General features: G+C 39.2%; 1 non-coding gene across 1 annotated transcript; it reads right to left on the bottom strand.

Moving 5' to 3' along the window:
• Positions 1-5,699: 5,699 nt before the first annotated feature.
• Positions 5,700-5,806, bottom strand: LOC131152448 (small nucleolar RNA R71). Its single transcript, XR_009135949.1, has one exon. It is a non-coding gene; the product is annotated as a small nucleolar RNA R71 (small nucleolar RNA).
• Positions 5,807-16,541: the final 10,735 nt, after the last annotated feature.

Raw genomic sequence — 16,541 nt, 5'->3', positions numbered from 1 at the left:
GTTTAGACCTTGTATGCCCGCGTACCACACCTGAGTGCTTAAAATGAATTAAGTTTACTAAGTTTGTTTGTATTCTAACTTTACTTATAAGTGGTGGAAAAGCTCTTAGGGAGGATTTTTTTGGCACCATCAAATGCAACACATCTAGTTCAATGTGACGGACGTGTTGGGACTGACCCTGAATCTCGTATGCCCAATTTGGACTTATTTTATAGGTCATATCGTTCAAATTAGGGAACTGACTAATCTTTCGATGTTTTTTTAGTTCCCACAGGTAATTTTACTTAAAATTAAGGTGGCAGTAGTTGGTTTGTTGGAAAAACAAGTGTATTTTACATTTTGGGCACCTTGAACCCCATTTTGACTTGTTTTGTAGGTCATATGGTTCAAATTTGGGAATCGTTGCATCGTTTGAGGCAGGTTTAGTTCCCATAAGCCTTTTTTATTATAAGTATGGTGGCGGCAGTCAGTTTGTGGAAAAAAATATGCATGTTTCATGTTTTGAGCACCTTGAACCTCATTTTTGAGTTATTTTTAGGTCTTGCGTTTTAAACTTTGGAACTGCTCATTTGATGAAGGACTAGTTCACATGGGTCATTCCACTTGCGATCACAGTGGCGATAGTTGGGTTGCGGCAAAACCATCTATATTCGATGTTTTAGGCACCTTGAAGCTCGATTTTGACTTGTTTTGCAAGTTATATGGTTCAAACATTGGAACCTTGGGACCATTTGATGCAGGTTTAGTTCCCCCAGATCATTTTACTTACGAATACAGTGGCGGTAGTTGGTTTATGACAAGAATAATCATAGTACATGTTTTTGGCACCTTGAATCTGATTTTTGACTTGATTTGCAGGCCCTATGATTCAAACTTGAGAACTATTAGCTTGTTTGACGCACGTTCAGCTTGCCCGAGTCATTTTACTTATGAGTAGAGTGGCAGCAGTTCGTTTGTAACAAAAATATGTATATTTAATGTTTTGGGTAGCTAGAACCCTAATTTTGTAGGTCATTTGGTTCAAATATGGAAACCATCGGCTCATTTGATGAAGGACTAGTTCGTACGGGTCAATATACTTATAAGCACGGTGGTGGTTGGTTGTTTGTGATGAGAACAAGCATTTTTTATGTTTTGGGCCCTTTAAAACCCATTTTTTACTTGTTTTCTAGGTCATACAGTTCAAACTTGGGAACCGTCAACTCACTGGACGTAAGTTTAGTTCCCATGGGTTATTTTACCTATAATTGCAGTGGCAGTAGTTGGTTTGTGACAAGTTATGTATATTTCACTTTTTGAGCACCTTGAATCCCAATTTTTACTTGTTTTGTACGTCATATGACTCAATCTTGGGAAACCTTGGCTTGTTTGATGCGTGTTTAGTTATCACGGGTCATTTTACTTATGAATATAGTGGCGGATGTTGGTTTGTGACAAAAAACATGCATATTTCACGTTTTACACATGGAACCCCATCTTTGAATTGTTTTGTAGGTCAGATTCAAATTTAGGAACCATTGGCTCATTTGATGTAGGACTAGTTCCCATGGATCATTTTACTTTCGAGAAAGGTGGTGATAGTTGGCTTATGATAAAAACGTGCATATTCCACTTTTGGGGCACCTTAAACCCTATTTTGACTTGTTTTGTAGGTCATACGATACAAACATGGGAATCATTGGAAAATTGACACAAGTTTAATTCCCATATGTTATTTGACTTACGAGCACGATGATGAAAGTTGGTTAGTGACAGAAATATGCATATGTCATGCGTTTTGGGTACTTTGAATTTCATTTTTTTACTTATTTTGTAGTTCCTATAGTTCAATATCTTCTTTGCATAGATGAAAATTTAAACAACATTGCGAAAGTAAATCATATCATTTCTATTTTTTTTCTTCTTTTCATCATAAATATAAAAGCACTACCAAAAAATTGAGTGCAAGTCTTAGAAGTATGAATAAACCAATAACACATCAATGACACTTCTCTAACAAGAAAATATAGACACACAAACACATACACAACTAATAAGCCAGATGAAGAAACTAAGGATGCTAGCTAACATTAGCACCAAGACAGACTATACCTTCTAATGAGAGGAGGAGCCACCCGCATCATCATGGACGAGATTGGCACATCATTTGTTCTATCTGCGTTTTCCAGTTCTTAATGGCTTCCATCTCCACTTTCTAGGTGGTCATATCTTCCTTCAACTACTGGTTCTCCATTTCCATCGTCTGCATCCGCAAAACCATCTTTTCCCCTTGAGATTCGGCAGCTCGACACGCTCGCTCAAGTTCAGCATGAGACACCGCACTTGAAGAAGACGACAATGTTGGAGCTATGTATCCACTGCGAAGGCCGTTCAATTAGCCCCTGCATGTTCCCTAAGCACCTTCCTGCATATCTCGTTATCTGTAATTGGCCGACTCCACTCTAAAACCAGTGCATTCCTCAGCTTGACCATCCTCACTTATTTTCAGTCATAAAAATGTAGAAAAAGAAGAAATAAGAATACAACTTTGATGTTTTGAATAAAATAATGAACTAAAAAATATATTTCACTTACATGTTTGCTCTCCACATCCTAGAACTACTCCCCCAATGGCCTTTGATGTTTTCTCTGATAAAGATCCGGCATTGGCCCCAGTTTGCCAGTGACAGGATCATGCTACAATATCATATAAAAGTTCATTAATATTAATTCGGAAGTATAAACATAAATAACACTTGTCATGTATTGCTCAGATAGTTTTATAGCGCGTAATTACCTTTCGATGATTGATGAATAATTTTGACCCACCACAATGTGTCGAATCAAGTTTGTTGTGTTTTGCAGCATTTTTCTCATAGATAGCATATAAAAAGATACAATGACTTTTCATTAGCCACATCAATATGAAAAAGTAGTTATAATAATACAAACACATCAATTGATAGCTAGGGTCGTGGAAATGGCGACACACCACCTCCCAATCCTCCAGGGAGATCCTATCGAATGGGTGTGCTTCAGCCTGATCTCCCATCTTCCTAAAATGGTTGCACATTCTAGTGCGATAGATCTTGAACCGAGTGCACAGCTGCACGTTCGCCACCTTTTTGAGATGGTCAGCAGTGAAAATGTTCATATCAAATTCTTCTTGCACATGAAATACATATAGAATGTTAGACAAGTAGATGTGTAGTATCTTAAAATTGAAAGAAATGGTTTAGGGTAACTTACCAAGATGTGCTTGTAGAGAACCAAGTGTTGAGCCTCTGTCACATGTGGCAAGGTGAAGGAGGTCACTAGAGCATATTGTGGGCATGTAATGTCGAGTTCTTATGTCTAGGCTAATCACCAATTGTTAAGTGGCACCGTGTAGCCTAGAGGAATGTCGATCTTGATTGATTAGTCCCTAAAATGCATGATTTTGGACCCTCATTTACCTAAGCTTATTCTCACTTTATTATTTACTTACACATTATTATCATTGTTCAGAGTTATGTAAGGTATATTCGTCTTTTCAAGAAATACATGTTAACACGAAGGAGTTAGGCATGTGAGACGCTAAAGGAGTATTTGGAGTACACAAAGCTTAAAGTTAGAAGTTTAGCCAAGCTCCCAATGCCTCAGATCATCAAAGAAAATGAAGTCTTTGTCTAACCAAGTGGCATGATCAGCAACACAGAGGGGTGACTTAGTCTTCCACTGCAAGCTCCAAAGTTTAAAATGAGATCGAAATGTTGCAAGGGTCGACCAAGTGATTGACTATGTGAACCTCTAGGGCATCCACATCGAGATACTAAGACAGAATTGAGAGCAGAATTACTGGAAGCCTCAACGAAGTGGTCGACCAAGAGACCTTGAGGCGCGACTATGTCGAGTTCCTGAGATTTCTTAAAGATCGAGATCCTGCAATTCTTGACCATCAACTTGACCAGCATGACCTTGAGGCACGATGCAGTTCAAGACATAGAAGATTTGAATTCCTGATTTCCCAGGAGTCTCGACCAGGTCGCAAACAAGGGAAGCATGGGGGTGACTTGGTCAACAGCAACGATCTTCTGCGCGAGATTTGTTGTAAACTTTCCTAAACTATGAAAAAAACCTTGTAAACCCTAGAGCCTATTAGTATTTGCTATGAACACGAGCTCTGGGTTCTCCTTTGGCCTCTCTTAGGTTAGTGACAGACTTAAGATGTCATTGAGAGCCTAGTTAGATTAGGAGTAGTGTAGATTTCTAGATTGTGTAAGGTATATTTGATGGCCTGTGACAACTAGTGAAACTCTTGTGTTTTCTAGTGTATATTAAATGATTGTTCGGTTGTATTTTTTGGTATTAGTGACAGACGTTCTGATTACAAAGGGTTGATCTTTTTACATGCTTTTATTTACTACTTTCATTTACCGCTTTCATTTATTGTTTGGTGATGATGTTTAGTGACAATATTAGAACCTCTATTGCTTAAGTCAGGTACACATATTAGGCTAAAGTATCCCATAGAGGTTCTCGTGATCATTTTTGATAGAGTATACTCCGATTCTAGACCGTGCTTCGGACGACTGGTGCACCCTTGCTACTCTATGCCATCGAACGACTCCTTGGATTGTTTAGCCAAGTTTTGGTTAGTTTAGTACGGTAAACTCACTAAACTTAGATTATGTAAAATAACATCCTAAACTATACTCATGTCTAAACACTACTTTGTAGGAGTAGGGTTAGCTTAGATTTACTTGCTTTCTTTAATTGCTTTCTAGTAGTTGGTTAGATTTCACTCATTGAAAAATACCACCTTTTACTTCTTTTTTATACAAGGCCATAGTAAACTAAGTTGGAAGTAGCTTAATAACTGTGCTCTAAGTCCTTGAGGATCGACACCTAACTTCCCTACTTTCTACTGAACTTGGGATTGTTAGGTAGTATAAATTTTATCTTTGGTAGTTAAGGACCCAAGCCTTGGCGAGCCTACCAAATTTTTGCGTCGTTGCTGGGGACTTGGCTATGGTTATAAACCAACTTCCACTTTAGAGTATTGTTGCCTTGTGTTTCTTATTTGCTCTCCTTTTATTTCCATCTTTCTTTCTTTATTTTCATTTTTGTTTGTTATCTTTGAAGTCTTGATTCTAGGTGCTTGAACTTTGTATGTTTGGTTTGCGCTCTCGGGACCTTGAGATAGTTCCCATAAATCCCAAGATTGAAAGATCTTATAGATTCGTTAGGAAACTTACCTCTAATTTAGAGATCGTTGAGTGGTCTGAATTGAAAGTTATGGCCAATGAAATCCACCAGTTCTCGCTGATCAACTCCTCAAACCCCATACTCCTCACCTACCTGTGGTGGGAGGGCAACCATTTCTGCCACTTAGGGACTACTTTGTGTCTAATGCATGCACATTGCCATCTTGCATTCGGTTCAAGGATGTTCAGGTGGCGCAATTCGAGATTAAGACTTCAATTATCTCGATGCTTCCCAACTTTAATGGGAATCCCATTGAAAATCCTTATCAGCATCTACATGAATCCATGGAGATTTGCTCCACCATCCGTATACCTAATTTTAGTGATGACACCCTTCGTCTTAGGCTTTTTCCATTCTCTCTGAAGAATAAGGCCAAATATTGGTTGACATCCTTAGACTAGAAATCGGTGACCAACTGGGCCACCATGTAGCATGAATTACTGAAAAAGTACTTCCCAATCGGGAAGACTAACACGCTGCGAAGGGCAATCACAAGTTTCATACAAACAGATGGGGAACTTTTCTATGAGACCTGGGAGCGCTTTAGGGACCTGCTTCATAAATGGCCACATTATCAGATTGTCAAGTGGCAATTAGTTCAAACATTTTACAAAGGGTTAGCCAAGAGGGATAGATCCATGATAGATGCCTCGTGCAGAGGTACTTTCCTCACAAAGCATGAGAATGAAGCATGGATTCTCTTCGAGAATCTTACCGAAAATTCTCAACAGCACACTGCAACTGCTTGTAGACTCCCCAATCCATAAACCTCTAAACCTAAAGGAGTTTATAAGTTGGCCACAAGCTAGGACATAGCCCCTACCCAGTATGTCGTATCCAAAAAGCTAAACCAGTACTTGTACATAGGACCACATACAATGGCGCGTGTAGAGGTTTGTGCAATTTGCTCTAAGCCCTCCTATACATGCTATAATTTCCCATATGCACCTTCCCAGCCTGAGCCCATTCAGGAGGAAGTTAATGCCACCCATAATTGGTATGATAGTCCATCCAATGACCCCTACTCTAGTACCTACAACCCTAGGTGGAGACAACATCTTAACTTCTCCTAGAGGCCGCAAGCTCAAGGTTTTCAATCCCAAAGACCTCCACAAGCCCCTAATGCTCTGCCTTCGCGTCCATACCAAAATTTTCAAAATCATCATGATTCAGCTCCCAGATCTTTGACCACTCAGTAGCCATCTCCACCTCCGTCTAAGTATGACACCTTTTAAGAGACGGTGCTGAAAGCCCTTAAAAACATGGAGGTTGATCGTCAAGTAGACTGGAAACTCACTCACTCTCGCTCTTAATCTATTGCAAAGCTAGAAGCCACCCTAGCCATACTCTTCATCTAGCTCGTAAGATTCTTATGAACAAAGTAGGGAAATACATAACTTGCATCTAGGTTTTGAGGAAAAGTTAGGGGTATGACAGCCAAGGTGTAACAAGAAAATGGAGGAAAATTTTTCCTTCAAACTTGGCTGAATCCAAAATGAGTTTAAGTCGTTTGGCTAAAGATGGTAAACTTAGCTCTTCCGGGAGGCAACCTAATAATTTTTATTTTCTTTTTTAGTTCATAAGTTCTTTAGGTTAGATTAAGTAGAGTTTAGAGTTCTTACAATAGGCCTTAGGATAAGCTGGGGGTGTGATCAATGGGGCATGCATCGCACATGTGGGAGACTAGGCCCAGTCTCTGAATTGTGCTGAAATTAAAAAATGCCAAAAGGTTCGACCATGATCACGACCAGCACTAGGTTGGTGGGTGACCTAGTCGAAAGTTAGGTTTTTCTACTTAAATTCATGGGGGCGACCAATGATGCACATCACGAGGACTGGTGTGACATGGTCGCGAATGTCTGGAGTCGTTTAGAAAACAGACCCACACCCGACTATTTTTCCCCCGCCTCTTGTTTCTCCCTAGTCACTTGCCCTCATCCTACTTTATGCTTTCGGTTATTAGGGCATCCCTTAGATTCTACCCACTATGCCGATATCTTGATATTACTCCAAGTAGTTTGACTAGTGGTTTGTTTGGGTTAATATTGTTGTGCAAACTTTTGTATTTACATGGTACCTCATGAGGCTAGAAACACACTTACATGTGATTTGTAGCACTTAGGATTCTTTGAGAGTACTAAGAGAACACTCGTGGCAACTATGACACCTTGCGAGGTACTATTGAGCCTTTTGTTCATTTCTCAAGTTGTTGATGTCAAACTCTGAATTTATAAAACTCAACCTTCCTTATTTTGCTAGATTTCCTTTGCCAACTAGTCTTTATTTTTGCATTTGTTAGCCTAAAGGTGACATCAAGTGAGGAGATATAAATCTAGGTCTTGTAGCTTACTCAAGACGTGAAGGTTAAGCCACCTCTAGAGACAGACTTTTTCCATGGACCCCTGTTTGAGCTACATTCCCATTAGAGATGTGAAGACAATATAAAAGTGTAATGACTGTCTTATCTAACCATGCAAAGAAATAAAAGGAAAAAAAAATAACGAGCATAGGAAATGAAAAAAAAACTATGAACCAGCTCCAAAAAAACATAAAGAGGTCAAGCTAAGGACACGACTCCACAATTCTACACCTATGAAGAATCTTCTGCTAACCAATGCACTTGCTGAATTCATGCTTAGTTGAGGAATAAGTTCATCTAGGGCGGTCTTGATTGACTATGGCGAGTAAATGAAAAGATGCTAGTGTGAAGGACTCGACACCTCAGTAAAGACTAGATTTCTTTCCTATACGACTAGTCCACTTCATATTTTTAGTGTTAGTTCTTCAATATACGGGACATTTGATCATGATACTCTTCCTCACATATGAGAGTGAACTCATTTTCTTGAGTACATTTTGAGGGAATAAACCAATGAGGCTAAGTTGAGACGACCGTTCTGCAGGTTTCCCAGGGCACTATGAGTGAGACAAATCATATACCTTACACATGTCTTGGGAAGTGACCTATTCATACTTGAATTTACATGCTAATATTAACTTTGAATTATAATCATGGGTTGATTCCCAGTGAGTTGTGTCTTGAGATAACTATGTACTGTTGAGATTTGCATGATTTAATTGTTGCAGAGTGTGTGTATAGTAGAGTCATGTATAAAGGAACCTGTGTGTAATAAGGTTATATCTATGTATGTAAAATGGTATGAGTGTTATGCATGCATCCTCATCATTTGTTCATTGAACTGGTGTTTGTGAGCATCGTCCTAAAAATCCTCACGAGACTAGAACTCATCCACTAGGAACAACTTAGGGGTTTAATGCCTTGTTGCAAATGGTAAATGCAACCGTGTCTCCCGCGAAAGAGGAGGTAGATAGGATTGTAGAATTTTCTTAGATTTTTCTTTGCTTGAGGACTAGCAAAGTGTAAGTTGGGGGTTGCGATGAGTCCCTAAAATACATTATTTCAGACCCTCATTTACCTTTTTCTATTGTCACTTTATTATTTACTTACCAATTGTTATCATTGTTTGGAGCTATACAAGATTTTTTCGTCTTTTTAGGAAATACAGGTTAAAATCAAGGAGTTAGGCATGTGAGATGCTAAAGGAGTATCTGGAGTACCAAAAAGTTTAAATTCAAAAGTTTAGCCAAGCTCCCAAAGCCTTATATCATCAAAGAAAAGGAAGTCCTTGTTCGACCAAGTGGCGCGACCAACAACACATAGGGGCAACTTAGTCTTCCATTGTAGACTTCGAAGTTCAGAGTGAGATTGAAAGGCTGCAAGGTTCGACCAAGTGATCCACCATGTGAACCTCTAGGGTGACCATGTAGAGATACTGAGAAACAATTGAGAGCAGAATTACCGAGAACCTCGATGAAATGGTTGACCAAGAGACCTTGAGGCACGACTATGTCAAGTTCTTGAGATTTCTTGAAGATCGAGATCCTACAAGTCTTAACCATAAACTCAACCAGTAAGACCCTAAGGCACAATGCAGTCAAAGACATCGAAGATTTGAATTCCTAATTTGTTGGGAGTCTCGACCAGGGTGCACACAAGGGAAGAATGCGGGCGACTTGGTCGATAGCGATGATCTTCTACGTGAGATTTGCTGCAAACTTTCCTAAACTGTGAAACAAACCTTGTAAACCATAGAGCCTGTAAGTATTTTCTATGAACACAAGCTCTAGGTTCCTCGTTGTCCTCTCTTAGGTTAGCAATAGACTTAAAATGTCATTGAGATTCAAGTTTAATTAGGAGTAGTGCAGCTTTCTAGATTGTGCAAGGTGTATTTGACGGCTTGTGACAACCGACAAAGCTCTTGTGTTTTCTAGTGTATATTACATGATCGTTCAATTATATTTTTCTGGCATTAGTGATAGACGTTCTAATTGCAAAGGGATGATATTTTTACATGCTTTCATTTACCACTTTCATTTATTGTTTGGATGGTGATGATGTTTATTGAAAAGATTAGCACCTCTATTGCTTTAGTCAGGTACATGTATTAGGCTATACTCTCCTATAAAGGTTTTCGTGATCATTTGTGGTAAAGTATACTTTAGTACCCTACCATGCTCCGGACGGCTGGTGCACCCTTGCTACTCTATGCCATCAAACAGCTCCTTGGATTGTTTAGCTGGGTTCCAGTTAGTTTAGTATGGTAAACTCACTAAACTTAGATTACGCAAAACAAAATCCTAGACTATACTCATGTCTAAACACTGCTTTTCAGGAGTAGCGTTAACTTAGAATTACTTGCTTTATTTAATCGCTTTCCAATAGTTGGTTAGATTTCTCTCATTGAAAAATACCACCTTTTACATATTTTTTATACAAGGCTAGAGTAAACTAATTTGGAAGTAGCTTAATAACTACACTCTAAGTCCCTGAGGGTCGACACTCGACTTCCCCACTTTCTACTAAACTTGGGATTGTTAGGTAGTATAAATTTTGTCCTTGGTAGTTAAGGACTTAAGCCTTGGCCATCCTACCACGAATCCACTGTCTGGTCCTCTGTATGTCGTGTTCTTTGCTGCACCACAACATGACCTCGTCAACTACGCCACAGAGCTCGAAGCTAAAAGAAGGGTTAAAGAACAATATTCTGATCATGCATGTGTATGACCATTAATATATTTTTTTAAACCAACGCTGCTTATTAGGGTGGGCAACTTACCCTAGGTTTGATCCCCAGCTGATGGATCCACCTCGGGTTGGGGTATCAAGGGCTCAGACGGTGTTGCATCAGGACCAACGTCCTCCCTTGGTCTTGAGGATGGCCCATCATCATCGCGGACGACGTCATGGAAAGCCTATACTGAACTAAGCAACGATGATCTCCTTGTGCCATGTCTACAAAATAATACACAAGTAAATATAAGAAGATTGGATAGTAAAAGGATGCATGGTAAATATATTTTTAGTTATTTACATATATGAGATACATGGTGACAACATAACATGCTTGCCCTCTATACAATGCAAAGTAAGGAGTCTAGAACCACGTACTCAATATATGGAACAATTTCATCACAATTATTGAGGACATAAAAATGTGCCTTTCATACGTCTCCATATCAATGAAATCATAAACTCGTACACCAAATGGCTGAAAATTTCCTCGAAATATAGAGCTTGTGGGTTCTTCATCTTTGGCATTAGCATGAACGTCATTATTTTGCTCCTCATGGGTGAATCTTGTGTCAATATCATGTAGATACATTGAGCTAAATTCAAGACATTCACTATCAATATATGCCTCAATGATTGAACTTTTTAGTCATGCCTTATTGTGCACATATCCCTTCAAAGTGGACAAGAACTTGTGAATTTTACATAGTATTAGTGACTTCTACACACAAAGAAAGTGAGAAAATCATGTGAACGTTGTAAAAGGACTTTATAATTTACCTCTCAATAGGATACATCTAACGATATTGCACTAGTCCTCCAATTATAACCTCCCTTGGTAGATGGATGGCTAGGTGGACCATCACATTGAAGAATGCTCACAAAAATATTTTCTCCATCTTGCATAGTATGATCATGATGTCCTCTTATAACCGTTCAAGTACGTTTATGCTCAATTTCTTGGGGCACAATAGTCGGAAAAAGATCCCCAGCTTAATCAGCACTAAGCGAACATGTTCAGTCAAGTGTCCAGGAAGGAAAACGGGTAGAACCCATTGCAAAAGGATGTGACAATCATGAATTTTCATTCCTAACATCTTCCCTTCCTTTGTGCTCATACATCGAGCTATGTTCGATGCATATCCATTAGGGAACATCACTGATTTCAACCATTTGAAGAAATTATTCTTCTCATCCTTCGAAAATGTGTAATAGGCTAATGGCATCAGAAGTTTGTCCCTATCAGAAATCAGATGCAACTTAGGCTGTATTCTCATATCTTTCGTATCCCGGTGAGCATTTGTGTTGTCATTTGTCTTTCCATTTATATCTAGCAATGTACAAATGACATTCTCACAAATGTTCTTCTCAATGTGCATAACATCAAGGTTGTGGCGTAGTGGAAGATCTTTCTAATATGGCAACTCAAAGAAGATGCTTCTCTTTATCCAATTCAACTCCCACTCAATATGTTTCCTTTTTCTACTACTCAATGGTTTCCCAAATTTCACATCTTTGAACAATCTAAGCTGGTTTAATATCTCTTCCCCACTTAGTCGGTTTGGCTACAACCTTATTTCAAGTTTTCTATTAAAACTTTTGACACCATGAGTTCTCCAAGGATGTCTAGGTCGTAGAAAATGATGAAGACACATAAAGTACAACTTGCATCCATGCTTCAAGGGTAAGGACCCAACATCCTTATTACACACCAGGCATGCTAAGTAACCTTTCGTGCTCCAGCCCAATAGGTTACCGTAAGTGGGGAAATCATTAATTGTCCACAACAGTGCAGTATGCGTTCGAAATATTGTCCTGGTTTCTACATTGAATGTCTCCACTCCTTTTTTTCATCGTTCTTTCAACTAATCAATTAATGGATGCAAGTAAACATCAATATCATTACCAGGTGCCTTTGGTCCGGGAACATAAACAGAAACATATAAATGAAGGGTTCTTTCATACATCTCCATGACGACATATTGTATGACATCATCATAACTAGGCATATGCTATACGTGTTGTTAATGTTACTGAAAGGATTAAACTCATCTGAAGTAAGGCCAAGTCTGATGTTGCAAGGATCACTAGCAAACCACAAATTCATTTTAACAAACTCAGCCCAAGCTTCCGAGTATGCTAGATGGCTAAGGGTGTTTTCCTCTTGAAGACATTTCTTTTTATGCCATCTCATATCTGCAGAAGTCTTTTTGCACATGTACAATTGTTGCAAACATGATATTAATGGATAATATTGCAAAAATTATTAGGGGATCTTTTTACCCTTCTTCTGATTAGTTTTATACCTCGGTTCACCATATTTTGGGCACTCATTCGCATTTTCAAGTTTACCATAAAAGAGTCCACAATCATAACTACACTCATGTATTGGAGTGTAACCGAGACCCAATTCATGCACGTATGTCTTCACCTTATAAAAGGACTTCAGAAGTGTTTCACCATCAGGTAGTGCCACCCTAATAAGGTTTAAGTGCATGTTGAATGCACTATGAGATAACCCATGCATTTTCCTTGCATAAAGCCACTTTACCAAGAACTCCAACTTTGAGAACTCTATACAATTTGGATATAGGGGCACCCATGCATCCCTCACAAGATTAGAAATTGGTTTACCAAGTCGATTTAATGTACCAGGATCATAAGGTATGGTACCTATTGAAGTAGATTCATTATTGGTATGCGACACATTGACATCGTCCTTGTCCACTGCAACCCCTCTTTGCAAGTTGATGAGTCCCTAAAATGCACTATTTTAGGCCCTCATTTACCTTTATTTATCCTCATTTATTTTGTATGCAGCCTTTTGTTATCATATTTTGGAACTATGCAAGGTTTGTTTGTGTTTCAAGAAAAACAAGCTAAAACTAGGGAGTTAAGCATTACGAAAAGCTAAGGGAATATTTGGGACACAAAGCTCAAATCAAATGTTTCAACAAGCCCATAGAGCATCGGTGCATTCAAGGAATAAATATCTTGTTCGACCATATGGAGCGATTAGCTACCAACAGGAGTGACTAAAGCAATAGAGGCGGACTCCAGGGTTCAAGCCTGAGATAAAAATACTACAAGGTTTGGCCAAGTGACTGACCAAGTGACCCTTTAGGGCAACTAGGTCTAGATACTAAAGGTGACTGAAGATAGAACTACCAACAGTCTCAACCAAATGCTAGACTAGAAAGACCATTATGAGCGACAAAGTCGAGTTCCTACAAGTCTCGACCATCAAATCGACCATCAAGACCAATGGTGCGACTATGTTGACAATATCTGAATTTGAATTCTTGCTTTCCAAGGAGAATTGACCAAGGTGCAACCATGGGAAAGTATGGATGCGACCTAGTCAGAATTGATGATTTGCATCACGAGATACTTGCAACAGTTTCCATTTTTTGAATTCCAAACCTTATAAACCCTAATGGGTATACGTAGTAGCTTTGACAATGAGCTTAGGTTTCTTCTTTGGCCAATTTTGGGTTAGTGACAGACCTAAAATGCCTTTGAGAACCACTTTAGATTAGATTTATATGCTTTTGTTTTTACATTCCTACTATGGTTCTCTTTGTGTATGAGTGATCAGGAGTGACAAACGATTCCTTCTACAATAAAGAAGCCATCATTACATGCTTTCTCTTTATTTCTTTCATCTCTACATTCTTTCATTTAATCATTTTCCTTTACTACTTTCATTTACAACTTGATTGTGGTGAATAGTTAGTAGATAGGATAGCACTTCTACAACTTCAGTCAGGTATATGAAGTAGGTTGCGGTCTCCTATAGAGGTTCTCGTGATTGTTGTGATATGTACTTTAGTTTCGGACCATGCTTCGGACGGTTGGTCCACCCTTGCTACCCTATGTCATCGAATGGCTCCTTGGACCATTTAGCCGATTCTCGCTTAGCCTAATATGGTAACCTAATTGAACTTAGATTATGCAGGCGACATCCTAGGTCAAATTTATGATTGAGCACTGCTTTGTAGGAGTGGGGTTAATTTAGATTTATCTGCTTTCCAGTAGTTGTTAGAACACACCTTGAAAGATACCATCTTTTTACTTTTCTTTTGCACAAGGCTATAACAAGCTGATTTGAAAGTGGTTTGATAACTCTGCTTTAAGTCCCTGTGGATTGACACTCGACTTCCCCCACTTTTTACTAAGCTTTTGATTAGTTACGTTTTAAAACTATTATTTTTAGTAGTTAAGGACCCAAGCCTACTAAATTTTGGCATCATTACCGGGGACTTGACTACGGTTATAAGCCAATTTCCATTTTAGAGTATTATTGCCTTGTTTTTATGTGTTTTATTTTTATTTTTATTTTTGGTGTTTTATTCTAAAATCCTAATTCTATGTGCTTCAAGTGTTTATGTTTGTTTTGCATTCCTGAGATAGTTCCCCCAGATTCTGAGATTGAGAGATCTCATAGGTCCTTTAGGAAATCTACCTTTAATCTTAAGATAGCTGAGTTGTCCATAATTCAACTCATGGCTGAACGACCACCGGTTCCCGCTGATCAAATCTCGAAACCCCGAGCTCCCTGCCAACTTGTGGTGGGAGAGCAACCCTTGCAGCATCTTAGGGACTACTTTGTACCTAACGCATACACTTTGCCATCTTGTATCTGGTCCCCGGATGTTTAGGCGGCACAATTTGAGATTAAAACTTCTATTAACTCAATGTTGCCCACTTTCCATGGGGACTCCACTAAACATCCTTAACAACATCTGGATTCTGGGAAATTTGTTCCACCATCCATATACCCAATTTTAGTGATGATACTCTCCATATTGGGTTTGTTTTGTTCTCTTTGAAGGATAAGACCAAAAATTGGCTGATGTCCTTGGAGCCGAACTCAGTGGCCAACTGGGCCACACCATGCAGCACAAGTTCCTGAAAAAGTACTTCCTAATTGGGAAAACGAACCAGCTTTGGAGGGCCATCATGAGTTTCTCACAGATGGATGGGGAACTCTTTTTCAAGACTTGGGAACACTTTAGGGACCTTCTCTGCAAATGTCCACATCATTAGGCCCCCAAGTGGCAATTAGTGCAGTTTTTTTTTTTTTATGAAGGGTTAACTAAGAGAGATAGGTCGATGGTTGATACATTGTGTACATGTACTTTCCTCACAAAACACAAGAACGAGGCCTGGATTCTCTTTGAGAACTTGACTAAGAATTATCAATAGCACACTGTTACTGCTTGTAGACCCCCAACCCATCCACTTCTAAACCTAAGCGAGTTTATGAGTTGGCCATAGGCCAAAACCTAGTGCAAACCCTACACACCATCATTAGAATGTTGGATCATATCTAGTCCTTAGGACAACACCCACAACTAGCAGCATATGTAGAGGTGTGTGCCATCTACACTAATCCTTCTGACACTAGTTATAATTGCCCTCATGCGCCTTCCTAGCCTAAGCTTATGCATGAGGAAGATAGAGTCACCGACAATGGGTATAATAAGCCTTCTAATGATCCATATTCAAACTTGTATAGTCCTGGGTGGAGACAACATCCTAACTTCTCCTAAAGCCACAAGCTCCAGGGTTGCAAAGCCAAAGAGCTCAAACATCAACCAATGCTCCACCCTCGCGCCCATATTAGAACTCTTAGAATCCTCCCATGCCTACCTTTCAGTCTCCTTCCTATCAGCAACTGCCTCGTTCTCAGCCAATGTATGATTTTTTTTTTTCAAGAGAAGGTGTTGAAAACTATTAAGAACATTAAGGTTGATCTCCATATTGATCAAAAACTCCTTTACTATCACTCGCATTCCATTGCTAAGCTGGAGGCCACCATGGGGCAACTAGAAACCTCCTTGAGTAGGAGAGATGAAAGCAAGTTGCCAAGTTAGCCTTTAGTGAACCCTAAGGGTCAATATGGGGTTGAAAGTGAACCTACAACTAGACCTTCATCAGATAACTAGCAAGCCTGGGCTATTAACATTCTCCAGAGTGGTAAAGAGGTTAATAATAGGGTCAAGGAGAAAATTGAACAAGAGAAAGGTAGGGAGAAGACAAGGAAATAAATTGAAAAGGAACCAAGTGATCCTCCTTCTCCCAGTCCGGTGGCTGATACTGAAACATCTACCCTCTCTAGAAGTGGAGCAATCCCCAATGCCATAACATTCCTAAAGCACCTTACCCAACAACTCTTATTGCACCCTTCAAATCTAAGAAAGAGATCACCACTGAATCC

Source organism: Malania oleifera, chromosome 3, assembly GCF_029873635.1.
Source record: "Malania oleifera isolate guangnan ecotype guangnan chromosome 3, ASM2987363v1, whole genome shotgun sequence".
NCBI classification, from domain to species: Eukaryota; Viridiplantae; Streptophyta; class Magnoliopsida; order Santalales; family Ximeniaceae; genus Malania; species Malania oleifera.
Note: the sequence above shows the minus strand (reverse complement) of the source record. Positions and strands in the feature narration are given on the sequence as shown.